General features: G+C 46.8%; 1 protein-coding gene across 1 annotated transcript in view; it reads left to right on the top strand.

Annotated features, from left to right (window-relative positions):
- The window catches only part of LOC102436332 (small nuclear ribonucleoprotein F-like), a 116,420-nt gene that overhangs the window by 36,429 nt on the left and 62,792 nt on the right, over window positions 1-17,199 (top strand). The window lies entirely within an intron of this gene.

The raw sequence follows: 17,199 nt of genomic DNA on the forward strand, positions 1-17,199 counted from the left end.
ATTCACATGGCTCCCCCTTCACCCTGTCTCCTCATGGTGTTTGTCTGTGCCTACTTCTGATGGATGTATAGGCCATTTCTGCACTCAGATCAGGAACATCTAGTTCCTGGGCACTTTATAGAGATGACTGTCAGAACCCAAGGTGCATATGCAGCTTCCTGATGCTTGTTTTACATGCCAGTTGACCCTGCCCAACTGGGAGCTACCCAAGACAGGGACAGGCTTGGCCTCTGCACAGGAGACTCAGAACCAGCCCAGTGCTGGCATACAGACCACCTCAATAAATGTATGTTGAATTGATAATGATGTACTCTTGCTCTGTTATAGATACTTTCCTTGGTGGCTCAAAAAAGTTAGGATTGCCTCAGGTGCCTGACTGAGGTAGGGACAGAGATCCTAGAATTAAAAATGTCACAACTATGGAGAGGCCCTTGTATATGGCCTACTTACTGGACAAATAGATGCCTGCAGCCCAGTGACAGGAAGGGATGGCCCAATGTCACCCAATAAGTTAGGGGTAAAGCCTGATCCAGTCCTCATTCCTCTTGATCTTGGGTGATTTTGTACCCTGTCTAGTCTGCTGACCTCCCTCAATTCAGCCAAGATAACTCCAGCAATGCCAGAGCCAACAAAGGCCACAGCCCTTCCCCAAAAGTTGTGTGATGGGTGTGGGGCTGGAAGAGCAGAGTTTTTCCCCAATGAGACCCCAGATTCCGCCCTGGCTTCAAGTCCTCCCTACTGACCTGGCAGGCACCTCAGGAAATCCCATTCTGTCCACTATCTGCTTCCTCCCAGCATCCGGGCCCCTCTGCTCTGACAGGCTTGCCGCCAGCCCATCCCCCAGCCACTCTACCTTTGTGCCAAAGCTCAGAATCAGGGTCCCCAGTGTCCTGGCCAGCAACCAGCGTTGCTTCCCAAATTGCTTCCCAGAGTGCTGCAGAGATAGCCGGGGTCACTGTTGTTCTCTTGTAGCCAATTCTTCATTTGCAGGGCCCACGCCTCTAGCTTGTCAGCTTCCAAGGCAAGGGCTGGGGAAAAACAAGGGTTTTCAAGATTGGGGGGCAAGGCTACCAGTGCCCACCACCATCTTACCAGCTGTGTAACTTAGAATACTCTGTGAAAGGTCTGCTTCCTGATGTTCTGAGAGGGTTCTATGAGACAATGTGTTTAAAAGGCCCTGACATTAGGACTGGTACCTGCAAAGGGTTCTGTAAGTGCTAGCTTTCCTTCCAGGTGGAACTGAGTTGAGAATATGCTACCTCCTCTCATGTGGGCCAAGCACTGAGCCAGTACAGCACGTTATGAGGCTCTGAGATATAAGAACCCAAATATTCATGGGGCTCTTGAGCTCCAGAGACCCAGAAACGGAAGTAGCTCAGGCTGAAGTGCAGAATGACCCAAAGGTGCACTGGCTGTGAGGACCAGAGGAAAAAACAGTGGGGTGGGGGGTGGAGAGAGTCAGGGCAGAGCTGACTGTACCTTTAAAGAGAAACTGGCTCCCCAAAGGTCAGAACTGCAAAGACAAAGGCAACATTGGACAGAGGACACAGAGGCAAAGGATATTTTGAGAGGTGGTATAATGGTTAAATGGTTAAAAACTATGGGCTCTGAAGCTAAACCACCCAAGTTGGAATCCTGGCCCTGGTCACTAACTCGCCATGAAACTGGGTAAGTTATTGCACTGCTCCACTCCTGTTTCCTTATTTATAAAATGGAGATAATCATAGTACCTGTCTATAGGAGTGTTACAAGGATTAAATAAGTTAATATAGTTAAAACCCTCAGAACAGGGCCTTGAACTTGGCAAGCACTCTGTATATGCTTTCTACTGTTATTTCTACTCAATTCAGTGAGGCTGGAGGGTGCGGCTTATGGATGAGTGCAGAGCAGTGAAGTTGGATCAGTAAGCTGGGGCCAGATAAGCTAGGCTGAGGATTCTGGAATTGAATCTGAACATTCAGCGTTGCCACTCACTGTTTCTGAAGAGAGAACTGACATGTGATGATGAGTGCTGCATGAAGGTCATATGAATATGATGGATGTGGCAGAAGGTCACTGAGTCAGCCAGCCAGTCATTCATTCATTAAATCCTTACTCAGGTCAGGTCCATACTAAACCTAAAAGAAGAGTTTCTAGGAACTAGAAGCCTCAAATACCACGTGTGTGGCTGCTTCTTTGCTCAGGAGTTGCTTGCACTTTACCTCATTCCCCTTTGTAGTGCATCACCCCTCTGTGAGGAGAAACTGGGGACTAGGTGGTGGTGGAATCTCCAGGTAAACCTATTCACAGTCAACAAAGCTCATCTTGCTAACATCATGACCTTGCAGGCAGGAGTCTATGTTAGGCAGAATAATAGCCCCCTGAAGATGCCCACATCCTAATCCCTTGAACCTGTGAATATGTTGCCTTACACAGGAAAGGGTGCATTGCAGAGGTGATTTAATTAATGATCTTGGCATGGGGAGATTATTCTGGATTATCTGGATGGATTAAATGTGACCACAAGGGTTCTAGTAAGTGAAAGAGGGAAGCAGAAGAGTGGGTCAGAGTAAGATGTCATGATCGAAGCAGAGTCAAAGAAAGAGGGGTCAGGGAGATTCAAATTTGAAGATGCTATGCTGATGGAAGAAGAGGCCATAAGCCAAGGAATAGGGGTGGCTTCTAGAAGCTGGGAAAGGCAAGGAAGTAAACTCTCCCCTAGAGCCTTCCAAAGGAACACAGCCCTGCCCACACCTTGATTTTAGTCAGATGAAACTCATTATGGACTTTTGGCCTCTTCAACTACCTACACTAATAAAAGAGAAACATGGTAATTAGCGTATGACCGCTACCCTTTTCATTGGCTAATCAGTGAGTATATGCAAATTAACTGACAACCAAGATGGCGGCCGGCAGTCATGCACTGAAGCGAGCAGGGAGACTTGCTTGCTTCAGTGACTGCGGACTCCAACGTTCCCCGCCTAACTTGCTGGCCTCTCAGCTGCAACTCTAAGCAACTATGTACTATGTTGCAAATAAGAAGCTAAACAAAACCCCAGAAACCAGCTGGACTGAAAGCCAGCCAGACCGCAACATTGTATCAATGTTTTCAGCAGTGAGGCCTCAGAGCTAAAGCTGGCCCAGAATAAAAAAAAAAAGAAAGAAAACAAGGAGCAGTTGGGAGCTTCAGTCACTCGCTTCCGGAAAACAGCCCTCAGCCCCTCACCCAGACTGGCCAGGCACCCCAGTGGGGACCCCCACCCTGATCCAGGACACCCTTCAGGGCAAACCAGCCAGCCCCCACCCATGCACCAAGCCTCTATACAATATAGTAAAAGGTTAATATGCCTCCCGGCAGCGGGATCAGCATGACAGGGGGCAGTGCCCAAACCCCCTGATCGCCCTGCGGGTGTGTGTGTGACAGGGGGCGGGGCCACAACCTCCCTATCTGCCCTGCTCTGTGCCTGATAGGGGGGAGCTCCCCAATCCCCTGATTGCCCTGCGGCTCTGTGTTTGACAGGGTGCAGCGCACCAACCCCCTGATCGGCCCTGCTCTGTGTGTGACGGGGTGCGGCGCCCCAACCCCCCCCAACCCACGGGCCCTGCTCTGTGTGTGACAGGGTAGAGCCATAACCTCTCTATCGGCCCTGCCCCAAGTGTGACAGTGGCGGCGCCCCAACCCCCTGATCAGCCCTGCTCTGTGGGTGATAGAGGGTGGCACCCCAACCCTCCTCCATGGGCCTTGCTCTGTGTGTGACAGGGTAGAGCCATAACTTCCCCATTGGCCCTGCCCTGAGTGTGACAGGGTGCAGCGCCCCAACCCTCTGATCTGTCCTGCTCTGTGTGTGACAGGGGGCGGTGCCCCAACACCCCTATCGGCCCTACTCTATGAGTGACAGTGGGGAGCTCCTCAACCCCCTGATCGGCCCTGCTCTGTGTGTGACAGGGTACGGAGCCCCAACCCCCCTGATGGGCCCTGCTCTGAGTGACAGGGGGCAGCGCCCCAACCCCCTGATTGGCCCTGCTCTGTGTGTGACAGGGGGCAGCGCCCCAACCCCCTGATCGGCCCTGCTCTGTGCATGACAGGGGGCGGTGCCCCAACCCCCCAATCGGCCCTACCCTGAGCGTGACTGAGGGTGGCATCGCAACCTCCCGATCTGCCCTGCTCTGTGCATGACGGGGCGGTGCCCCAACTCCCCAATCGGCCCTGCTCTGAGCCTGACCAGGGGCTGCACCTAGGGATTGGGCCTTCCCTCTGCCACCCGGGAGCAGGCCTAAGCCAGCAGGTCGTTATCTCCCGAGGGGTCCCAGACTGCAAGAGGGCACAGGCCGGGCTGGGGACCCCCCCCCCCCCGAGTGCACAAATTTTTGTGCACTGGGCCTCTAGTCTATATATATAAAAGCCAAGTGACCGGAATGATGGAACGACCAGAACAACTGGTCACTGTGATGTGCACTGCGGCAGCCAACTGGCCCGATCGGGGCCGATCGGCACCCCCAACCTCCTGCAGCCACTCCCCCCTGCCAGCCTGACCCTCCATTTGCCCCCCCGACCTGGCCAACTGCCCACTGCACCTCTCCTCAGGCTGGTCCCACCCCTGATTGGCCCCCCCACCCTGATCTGGGGCAGGCCAGTGGCCAACCTCCCACAGCCTCTCCCCCCAGCCAGCTTTGCCCCCAGTCACCCCCCACTGGGGGTGGGGCAGGCTGGCCAACCTCCCACAACCCTGCCCCTGATCTCCCTCCCCAACCCCGATCAGGGGCGGGGCCAGCTGGTCATCCTCCCACATTCCCTCCCCCCACTAGCTCTGCCCTGATTGGCCCCCACCCATGCATGAATTCGTGCACCAGACCTCTAGTAAGATAATAAATGTGTGTTGTTTTAAGCCACTAAGTTTGTGGTACTTTATTACAGCTTCCATGGGAAATTTATACAGAATCTGAGGAAAAAAGGGAAAAGTAAGCCAGGTATGAAACCTATTTTAGAAATGGCAACCAACCAGGGAAAAGGAAATCTCAGGGAAGTTAAAGCTTATTTAGCAAGTGCTCTGGGGGAACCTGGATGTGAACATGAAGGGAAATCCACTTAAATCTTTACCTCTCTTTGAACAATTCAATTTATTCCAGATGGGTTACAGAACTTAGATACATGGGTAGAAACTAGAAGAAAATGGAAAAGGGAACAGGTTGAGGAAGGGTCTTGAAATCATAAGAGGAATAAAAGATAAGGCTGAAGAAAAGAAGATGAGGGGTCCATGGTTGCCATCTCCACCTATGTCCAGAGCTGTCATGGGCAAGTGCACACAGAGAACAGGACCAGGATTGTGGGTAGACATTTCAGAGAGAGAGATTTTGGCTCAAGAAAATCTTTTCAAACAATTGGCCTTGTCCGAACCTGGAATAGTCCGCCTTATGAAGCAGGAGAAAGGATATGCTTAGAGGTATTCCAATTGAAACCGAATTCTGGAGAGGGGATTCCTGCACCAGGCAGAGGGGTTTGAAGTTGAGAGCCATTCCCTGATTCTAAGTTGTGTCAGATACCTTCTTCATCTTTGTGAAGTTCAAGTCAGTCAGTGCTCTTTTCTGTCTGGACTTGAAATAGAGAAAGAAATTATGTTAGTCCAGGGAGCAATTCCTCTCAGCTCCTTGACACATGCAATATCAGAGAGAACACACAGAATCTATGAAGCCTGAAGCATGTCCATGGATATCACCCCCAAGGCCCAGGAACCTGGATCCCCTCTGGGCCCTGCTCACCCTGCATCCAGCAAAGCTGGCCAAGCACACACATTCATAAAGCTAGCTAGGTAGCCATATGTGGGGCTGTATCATTTAATGAACTTTGCTTTTAAAATATCGTAAAGGGGTACATTAACCACACAATGCCAGATCAAAGAAAAAAGAAGAGAAATAAGTTTGGGAGTTAATTTCATGGATTCACGTAAGAAGTCTGAAATGATAGAAAATGCATTTCAAAACATGTATAGTATCATAGCTGTCAAGCAGCAAAAGAGGAGAAAAAAACAGAATGACAATATTAGGTTACTGTTTCTCCTTTAAACCTTTGTGGGTTAGCCATCACTGAGGAATGAGAACACATGGATTTGTCTGTAATTTCTTCTCTACTAACATCTGAAATGCTAATGTAATTCTAATATTATTTAATACAAAAATAAGAACATTCTAGGTCACTCCTAGTATGTACTTTAGCACAAAAGACTTTCATTGTTACATATCCATTTCCATTCATTCATTTATTCATACATTCAATAAACATGTGCTGAACTCCTATTCCAAGTCAGGCCTTGGCTGGGCCTGGGAAGGAACTGGGACAATACAGATGCACATCAATTTAGGCCCTGACATTGAGCCTTGTGGTCTAGGAGAGGAGACAAGGCAAAGGCCTAAATAATCAAGTAGAATGTGGTCACAGTGCCCAGGAACAGCAGGACACCTGGAGGTTGCAAGGAGGAGCAGAGGACTGGTAGCTAGAAAAAGAATTTAAGAGGTCTGCCCAACCCCTGGCTTCTCATGATGGCAAATAAAGGAATTTATGCCTGTCTGGCAACATGGGCCAGAAAGAGTCTGGCTTTCTAGTCCCAGCTTGGCAGAGAGTAAAGTGTGCATCCTGGGATGAGTCCCTGCTTTGCTCTGGGCCTGTTTTCTCAAGTGTGAGCTAAGAATTTTGTATCTCACGAGCCCTACAGGTATTTCCAGTCTTAGGTGTCTGGGATTCAAGTCCCTGGCCTCTCGACCATGCTTTTGTTCTTTCCAACCACATGCCATTAGCTCAGCCTTTGAGTGGGAACCATGGAGCCTAGGAAGGAGGGCTGAACTTAGTAGGTGACCCTTAAGTCTTGAGAATATCAGTCAAAGACCCCTGTTCCCAATATGTACCAAGGTAAGAACAATGACACTGCCAATAATGTCAGAATGTCCAGCAAACAAATATACTCCTCTCCCGTACCCCCCCATTCCCTCCCTGTCCCATTTATCAAGTACCAAATAAAATACGCCAGAAGAGATGAAATGCAGCTCAAGCAAGCCGAGAGGTAAATTAACCGGAATGCAGGAGCCCTCTTGAGAGCCATTATGACTGGCCACTCCTGGGGTTTCCTGGATACTGCTGGAAACCAAGGCCTCTCTTGAGCAGCTCAGCAGGCAGATGGCTATGCCACTCATTGTGGCCTCTGAGCACTGGGCTAGAAGCCTCTGAGTGGAGAGGGCTGTGGGCCCAGAAAGAACCAATCTCACTCTCTATTACTCTCCTGGGCACTTCCAAAGGGTTGGTAGTAGTGATACCCACCCCCTTACTGACCTTGACCATCAAATGCCTTTGAGGAGCAATGGTGCATCAAGACTCCTCCTAGGGGCTCACTTCCTATATTTGTTTCCTGGGGCTGCCATATAATTTGCCACAAACTAGATGATTTAAAACACAAAAGTGTATTTCTTCAGTGTAGGCTAGAAATCCAAAACCAAGGTGTCAGCAGGGCCAGCTCCTGAAGGGGTAGAATCTAGTTTCTGGTGACTATCAGCAATCCTTGGCAATCCTTGATTGTAGCCACATTGCTCTAATTTCTGCATCCAATTATCAAATGGCCTTCTCCTCTGCATGTTTTCTCTTCTGTCTCTCACAAAGATACTTGCCATTAGATATAAGGCCCAACTTACATCCAGGATTTTGTCATCTCAAGATCCTTAACTTAATTTTATCCCCAACCCTTTTTTCAAATATCACATTCATAGGTCCTGGGTGGATATATTTTTGGAGGGGGCACACCACTTAAAGTACTATACCACCCTCAGAGCTGCTATGTTTTCAAGAGCCAAGTGGCAGCACTCAGAGGGAGATTCTGGCCTGAGCAATTGATGCTCTCATCATTTCTATTGGGTTAGAGCATTCTGAAAGAATCAGTTCACAATACCCCCTCCAATAGAGCAAATTGTGAACTCTGGAGCCAGGGTATCTGAGTTTGCATCCTAGCTCTACCACTTCCTAGCTGCTATGTAATGCTAGGCCAATCATTTCACCTCTCTTCCTCAGTTTCCTCATCTGTAAAATAGGTATGATAACAGCACCTACCTCTTGAGAAGAGTAAGGTTCTATTATTCCCAGTATTCTGTTGTGATCACTACTGAGGCAAGTTCATATAAGTCCACCCAGAAGCAGAAGCAGAACTGGAACACATAGCAATCATGGAGACCATTGACTCCCAACAGCCTCAGTCAATTGAAAAATGGAGGCTCATAGGATACAACTGACTAGGCATTTATAATAGATGCTCTTTTATGCAGGAGGTCATGATAATGAGAGTTTTTAAGCAAGGGAACCAAAATTTACACCATCAAGAAAATGTCTTTTTTTTCCCGGCCCTTGACAATCCCCTGGCCTCCCCTACCCCCCAGTGTCTTATGTCCATTGGTTATGCTTATATGCATGCATACAAGGGGAAAAAAGGACACATATGTAATACCCTTTGTAATACTTTAAGCAATAAAACAATAAAAAAAAGAAAATGTCTGCCTTCAAAGTCATCTACTTAAGAGGCTTTACACATTTTATCATAGCAGCTGTTGCTTAAACACTCTGGGGCTGTGGAGGTCGCCCTTAAAGACAGTTTATGAATCACACCACCCTTTGTAGCCAAATCCAGCCTTTCCTGGTTTAACCATCCACTTTATCCATATTCTCTCAGAAAACCTTTGGATTACTGACAATCAAACCCACTCTCAATTGATAAAAAGCTGTGCTAGGAATGGCTGGCCAGCTCTGAAGGCAGACCCCCAAGACAAGTCCCACAAATACTACAAGCATGGAGAACCCACCTAAAGCCCCACATGGGAGGTTTGATGATGGTGAGCCCACTGCCATTTCCCAATATTGCCACATCTCTAACCTCATGTTTTTGTGGTTAGATGCTTTACCATACCTTTACTAATGAGGTAATGGAGGACCAAAGAGAGTAACTAGTTTTCCCAAGGTCACACAGCTAGGCCATGGCAAAGGGGAGAGTTAAACACAAACTTTCTGCCTCCAAATTTATCAATTTTTTTTACCATACCGGGATGAACACAAACGAGTCATATTATGTTAGAGGCATTTCTTACATGTTTAAAGTGATTTTCTGATGATCTACTATGTCCTTATTCCAAGTCTGAACTTGGGGAAACCTGGAATAGGCCAACTGTATGCTCCAAGCTGATCCCAGCACTTTGCTTTGCAATTCAATTTGTGTACAAATATTGATATCTGGTACAGTTTGGTGCCACTGGCTTTTCAGATGTCCTGATCTTTGTGGCCCGAGACTTTCCTATATCTACCTGTAAAACTGGCACAGTAATAATAAAACAGAGAGGGCTGGTCTCAGATGTATTTTGTGGATCCTCTTCTTTCCTAGGACCAACAATTGGAAGTGTTCTCTAGTGGGGGTACACTGGGTTGCTTTTGAGCTGTCCTACAAATTAGAGTACGGGCCCAGGAAGAAGTTTGCTCTCAGAGTCCTGCCAGCCAAGTAAATGGGCCTGGATGAGTCACTAGAAAAAGATACTAAAGAGCAGATGGCCACAGAGTTGTGCATGTAATTCCTGAGGCTGAACCAAGGCTGCTCCTCACAATGGCCTTATGAAACTGGAACAAAGCGAGACAGGGAGGAGGCAAGAGGGAGAAGGACAAGTGAATTTTCTTATTCTATATAGAAAAATAGGACATTTTAGGATGGAAAGAGGCCAGAAAGCCCACTGAGAGCTGTATGTTCTTTTCTAAGCCCTAGGTTCTGACGTAGTATAATTTTCCTCCCAATACTTGTCGAACCATTTTTAAAAGCAAAAACAGTCATTCCTACTAGTGACCTCTATTACAGTATTGCCTTTGGTGAGGAAATGTCTGCTTTTCCTTGGGTGCTAAGCTGCCCTAGTGATGCTATTCTTCCACAAGGGCCTGAGCTACAGGGTGTTACTGTCCTTTCCTGAATTTCTGGGGCCCTGTGGTTCTCACTCCCTAGCAAGCCATGCTTGCCATTCTCCATCCCACTTCAGAATAAAATATTAGTCATTGGATCATTAAAAGGGAAATCTTTTCTCCCAGGAGGACCTAGGGCCTTGGCATATCCTCCTCCTCAGGAAAATTCCCCTTTACCCCAGAGGGAAAATGGGACTATGTCTCCTTGGGAGTTTTATTTTCCCATGAGGCTTTGCTGCAAACTTAGAGAAAATTCCTTAACCTCAAAATGAAATTAGCTAATTCTATTTTTCCCCCTCCAAGTTCTTTCCCATCCTGCTAGTTTCTGACCTGTGTTAGAGCTAGTCCATAAAGACAAATTGTTTTTTAATCATCAGTTACCTTTCAGATTGTTTGGGCTTACTTCCTGGTCCAACCCATGAGAATTATATCAAACCAGTCATGGTGAAGAGCCTAGAACTTCTGATACTTTACCTTGACATGTTCACCTGCACATCCCCTTAAAGTTCTGTGTTTGAGAAGACTCTGCAGAAGTAGAGACCAACTTCACTACTGCATGATGGCCAGAAGTGTGCTGGTGAGCTGTCCCTTGCCCCCAGGAAGGTGCCTCTGCCAAGTTAGGCACCCTCTACTGCACTCTAGTGTTTCCCTGTGCAAACTCTAACATCACCCTCACCACACTGTGCTCTGTCTACTGCCAACCCCAGTAGACATGAGCAGGTCTCTGAGAAGAGAGCCATGGTCTCAATGTCACTAGTCTGCTGAGAATAGAGCAGAGAGACTAACTAAGCAGGTGCATAGTAAATAAACACTGGTTGAATGAATTAAGAGAAATGTAACCAAGTAAAATCTAATGTGGCGCCCAAGTGAAAATAAACAAAGAACTAAGACAGAATTTGGCCATCTAGTCTATTGGTTCCTGCCAGGACTTGCCCCTCATAGCCAGGTTCAGATCCTCTCCTCATAGTTCCAGCCCTGACCTTACCCTACCCTAGCAGGGCCCACTCAGCATCTTGTATCTTGCTGCAAAGAGCAGGCAATCAGTGGGGCTGGAAGAGTCCAATTCCCCTGTGCCTACAGAGCCACAGCCTTTTTTTGCCACCCCAGCCATATTAACCAAGTCCACATAGATGGGCTTCTGCCTTGGTTTCTCTGTTGAGTACTTCAGCTCTTTGCTGGATCTAAAGCCCTCCTCTAAGACACAGTATGTTTAGAGCCAGTCCTGTCTCCCTGTCCTGCTTTTGTAAGGCCCTTCCACTAGAGGCAATAGACAGTCCCCTCTTCTTACCAGCTATGGGCAGGCTGTGAATGGCTCAACCATTCAGCGTCTGGCAATGTACCTACCTCAAAACCCCAGACTCCCATTGACATGCTGGCCCCAAAAGATGAACCCCACCACAGATACCAGCACCTGCAAAAACCACACCCACATTTTCTTGCCAGTTTTGACAATGCCTGAGCCTTCTCAGCAGCTTTTGAATGGTCTATAACCCCAGGTCTCCTTGTCTTCACCAGTCCAACTTGCTAAGGACATAGCCCAGCCCACAACTGAGCACATTTAGGATGCTTCCAAGGGACTGGAAACTGGTCCCCCAAATCCAGAGACAAAGCACTAAATTTTATGTGGAAGGTCTGCCAAGATTGTCCCTATGTAAGATTTAATAGGGCACCTAAAACTCTCCTCATTGCCTACCATCACCATCCAATCATACTGGTCAAAAGCAGCTCTTTCTGGAAGAGACACACTTTTCCTTACTATTGAGATCTGAGTGGACAGCTTTCATCAGATTACTAAATGTGATCATCGCAAACTGACTTCACATCAATATATCCCCAGTAAGGCCACTGTTTCCAGCAATATAGCCTCTCTGAACTTCTCTCCTCAGAGCCCATGTCTCATGGTAGCCTAATGGGAAAAGGCTTCATTGTGGAAAAAGTTTTTCAGCACTTCAGGATATAAGTTCTCCTGAATGGTTTCTCTGCTGAGTACTTCAGCTCTTTGCTAGATCTGAACCCCTGCTCTAAGACACAGTATGTTTAGAGCCAGTCCTGTCTCCCTGCCCTGCTTTTATCTGGCCCTTCCACTAGAGGCAATAGACAACTTCTATGTTGTAGTACCCTTGATGGTGGCAGGACAAATACCACTAGCACAATAATGACTTTTTATTGACCTACCATGAGCTTCACCCTGTGCCTGGCTCTTCCCATTTATTCCTCAGAAACACTTTCCAGCAAGGTGAAGTGACTTGCCCTAGGTCACACAGCTAGTAAGGGGAGGGGGTGGAGGGTGGGAAGAGAGTCAGGATTATTACCCAGGTCTCTCTGACCTAAACATCTTAGCTCTCATTGCCAAATAGATTATGTCACTATCCTTGGGTTGGCTCAACCTGTCTGAATCAGATGCTTCAAAGCAACATAGGAAGATAAAGTCTGTGATGATTTAAGATGTTGTAATATGGGGAGAAGTCATCCCTCATAGTTTCCTTCCCCAAACAGGACAATCTGTGGGTCTTTCTGTGAGTAGGCAAGCATAAGGCAGCTACTTAGGAACCAAACTTATATATGCTGTTAGCAGTGGCCTTGTTTCCACAGACTGAGCTCTTTGAAGATAGGTACAGAGTTTGATTCACTTCAGGATTCACTGTAGCACTAAGTACAGGGCTTGTTTTGGCTGAAATTATGATGACACCACAAGGGAGGGCTGAAGAGCTATAAGGACTCAGAAGAAAAATTATCACCTCAGGATGGAGGTCCAGATGGACTTTCTTTGAGCTGAAACTGGAAGTATAGATCTGATTTTAGACAGGTGAATACAAGGGTAAAAAGTTCTAGGTGAAGGTATGAGCATAAGCAAAGACATGAAGTCAAAGCAAAGGCTCAGATAGTCTTAGTTAATAGCAAAGTGTAAATATGGCTGGAGTACAGGATGTGTGAGGATGATAAGATGAAAGGTTGGAGGGGAGGTTGGGGCCAGATTGTGCATGATAGAATTGCAGTATTAATGGCCACTGACAACCGAGCAGCCACCATGGGTCAAGCACTGGGCCAGATACTCTATATTTATTATTATCTCGTCAATCCTCATAACAGTTCCATGAGGCATTATTACCTCCCTTTGACAGATGAAAAAATAGAGGCTCAGAAAGAAAAGTACAATAATTGTCTAAGATCAAATATGAGATAAAGCTGGCACTCAAACTCAGATCTGCTTGGAACTAAAGTCAACCATCTTCCTCACTGTTCTACACTGAAGGAATGAATTAGGGAAAGCCTTGAATGTCAGATGGAGGAGATCCTGATCATAGGAGGTGATAGAAGGCAGGGCAGTAGGTTGAAAGAGTGAAATCTCAGAATGGGGAGACTCCCAACTTTTAGCAGTGGCAACTATTCTAACTGCACCATCAAAATGGCTTCAGCGTGGGTAACATCTTGGATCCCGGGGGATATGTGAAACACAAACCTCTAGGAAGTCAAATTCAATAGCAAGGATAAGAGGTGTCCCAACATGAAATTTCTATAGAATTACCTGTTTCTAGCAGGGTCTAGTAGAAGCCAAATAGAAGAAAAAACATAGATCTTTAAGACATGATTCATAATGGCCAGCAATGAATTTCCTGCATAATTAAATCAAGCCTGTTGGAAATATGTCAATTTTCATCTCAATGCCTTGATCCTTCTGACTGAGATCTTCTTTAAAAAATTGTCTTGAGTCTCTGGCATTGCGTCTATTTAATCTCAGGGCTGTTTGGGCCAGGAAACCTGCCTCTAGAATTACCCTAGGCAGAGGCCCCCTGTGATGGCATTTGTTTATACCTCCTGGGATCAAGATGGTTGAGGCTTAGAAGACTGTAGGACAGAATCCCATGGCAGCTCTTCCTCCAGATCTCATGCTATTCACCCACAACACTGGCCTGTTCTCTAGCAAATGCTGTCTAGGCTCAAGTAGACCAGAGCTACAAATGAACCTGCTATTCAAAAGGCTGGGCCTACAAAAACATGGAAGTTCCTACCTGTAAAGGTCCTTTTAAATGTGAAATCTGTGGAGACTGTGTTCAATCTGCACCATAGTACAGACTGACTTAGACTAAAGGGGCTGGAGAGAGTGTCTAGGTCAACCCCACATGGTGCATATGGAAAAAGTGAGAGGGTCCAGGGAGGGCAAAAGCCCCACCCCAAGTCATGGGTATGTCAAACTGCTCTCTGGCCTAAAGCCCAGGGCACATAAGTTCCAACTACAATTCTATGTGTTCCAAAAGACTTCCCTCAGATGAGCTGTTTTGAGTCCAAATCACCTAAAAACAGAACTATTGCCTGATGATGTCTATAGACATTTTCTAGCTTCCTCACCTGATAACAATAACAATAACAGTAATACCTCATGTTCCCCAAACATTTGATAACAGCTTGCATATGCATTTTTCCCTGGAATCGTCACAACAACCCTATGAGATAGGCAGAACATGGATTTTTAAGTCAATTTTTAGCAAGGAGAAAACTGAGGCTCCAAGGAGCTCAGAAACTCACCCAAGTTCAAGTGGTAGTACTCAAACTTGAATTGAGTAATTCTCCTCCAAACTCAGTTCCCTTTTCACTACCATGGCCTTCTCTGTGAGAAGCATCAGTGAAATGGTTTTCTATAAAACTGAACTGTGGTCTTTTCCAAGCTGCTCTCAGTTAAGATAAAATATTTGCTTATGACCTTTTCCCTTCAGCAGCTTCCTAGTGATCACACCCCCAGCTACCCAAGGCCCAGCACAACTGCTCTAAGTCTCAGCTAATGCCTCATTCTGCTCCAAGATCACTTGGGACTTGAGCTGGCTCTCCCACTGTTTCCTCTGTGGAAGAAAAGATTCACATGCAAATAAAATGGGACATTTGTATTTGCATTTGGGGACATGTAGCCAAATCAAATATGATGACCACATTAACTAAATATTATAGGCATTTCCTTTCCAGTTTTCCTTCCTGTCACCCACTTAATCTGGTGTAGAATGGCCATGCAAGAATGTGATAAATATTTTTTTCCTTCCTAAACTTGGATTTAGCATGAACAGAAAAAGATTGGAGTGAGAGAGTTAACTCTTGAGAGGCTTACTTTCACTGGGCCAAGTATCTGTGGGAAGGAGTTAGGGTCATTCAGGATTGAGCTATCTTGCAAAGGAGGAGTGAGATCTAAGCATGATGCAGATTTTTAAGGCAGGCTTAGTTCAAAATCCATGGCTGTGCCACATACCATCTTTGTTATGCTTCAGGTTACTCAGAAGCAAATGGGAAAAGAGGTGGAAATTCTTTGTGAAGAAGTAGGTTTGGGCTTAGTTGCTGCTTGGCTTCTTAAAAACATCATACATTTCCCACCTGAAATTTGTCTCTAAGGACAATGCATAGGCATCTGCTCTGGGCTTATGAAGTGGTTGATCAGCAGTGGGTATGAGGCAGGCATGGGCAAGACCCACATGAAATCTTTAAATGGGCTGGCAAAAGAAATATTCCTACCCTGACCAGAAGGACAGAGATCAAATTATAGTCTTGGGTGCAAGGAGATTTTGAGTGAGAAGGGAGCTCAGAGATGGGATGATTTAACACCCTCAGTCTGAAGCCAGAGGAACCAAGGCCCAGAGAGGGCAGGGACTTGTGCAAAACCAAGATCAAGGCAGGGCAAAGCTGTGGCCAGACCCTGGGGCCACAGTTATTTTCCCTGCACCAAGCTACACACCACCACTTGGACCACAGAGCCTGGGATGGACAAGCTGCCTTCCTTAGCTCTTGCAGCTTGCCGAGGGGGAACCCTTTCCCAGGGCTTAGGAGGAAGAAACTGATAGCACAGATGACAATGTCCCCAGCAAAGAAGAGTTATGTGCAGACCTAAAATTTGTTTGCAATAGAAACAAGAGAAGGGACACTTCTTGATAAGCCTTTACCCACTAGACTGGCTCTTCCTTCTCAGATTCTGTTCTGTTCAAAGTTCATCAGTTTGGCTCTTCACTCCTGGGACCCAGCTTAACCAAGCCTTTCTATTGGTATGTTGGTATGATGGGGCCACATTTAATTCCAGGTAACAACCTTCTAGGAGAAGAGCAAATGGGTAGCAGTTAAAATGTGGTTTTTGAGTGAGTAACTGACAAACTGGGTCTATCTTTCTGGTGTGTGTGTGTGTGTGTGTGTGTGTGTGTGTGTGTGTGTGAGAGAGAGAGAGAGAGAGAGAGAGAGAGAGAGAGAGAGAGAGAATGAATATGAGTATGAGTATAAATGAGGTGGAAATAGCTGCTGACCCAAAAAGGAGTTTTGAAGGGAAAACCTGACTGAAGCTCTGAGAGGGCAGGGGATCTCAGGCTTTCCAGTACGAAGTGACTTAAAATGAGGTGGGACTTTCACCAAGGAAGTGAGGTAGCACCTGCAGGTTACCCTGTGTACCAATAGGGCACAGGGCTGTGGGTTAACTTGGGGAATGTACACTTTACAAAGTACTTCCTGACGTGTTACCTTGTTTACTTTTCCCAGTGACCATGAATGGATGTACACGCGTGTGTGTTGGAAGCTATTATCCGCATTTACCAGATGATGAAGCTGTGGCTCAGAGCACTTAAGTAACTCTCCATGGTCACACAGCCAGCATGTGGCAGAGCTAGGACACACACCCAGGTATTCAGCCTCCCTTATCCCATTCTCTTTTCATTACAGGCAGTATAACCTAAGGGATAGGAGACAGGTTCTAGAATCCGAGAGACCTTTCTAAGGGCAAGTCAGAGGAAAGCATGACTATTTACACTACCTTCAGTCTTCAGTCTCCCAGCATGTACAATCTGGCTACTCTGTGCTAAAGCATGAGGTGTGGGTGTAGGTCGGGGAGATAGCTCTTGTTACTCTCTTTTCTCCCCTCAAACCTAAGTCTGCTGCTTGCCTTACCCCTGACAGCACCCTGAACTGCAGGCTCCTGGCTTAATATTCTGCTCCCCTACCCCCAGCCCTGGCCCAATGCTCAGCCCTGCAGCCTAACCCTGCTTGGGCCACTCCACATAGATACTGATGAGAAGCAGGTCGGTGACATTTCCTGAGCTTCTACCCACATTCCACACCCAACCTTTTGTTTTTATTTTCTGTCCCTTCCAAAAAGGAAGGAAATTGTTTCCCCCTTAGCCCTGAGTGTAAAAGGAACACCCGGACTCTCCCTTTGAATGTATGGGCACAGCTGGCATAAGGACTTGCAGTGGAAGAACACTGCTCCCCTTGACCGATTTATTCAGTCACTTGCACACCATTCA

Source organism: Myotis lucifugus, unplaced genomic scaffold (assembly GCF_000147115.1).
Source record: "Myotis lucifugus unplaced genomic scaffold, Myoluc2.0 scaffold_40, whole genome shotgun sequence".
Taxonomy (NCBI): Eukaryota; Metazoa; Chordata; class Mammalia; order Chiroptera; family Vespertilionidae; genus Myotis; species Myotis lucifugus.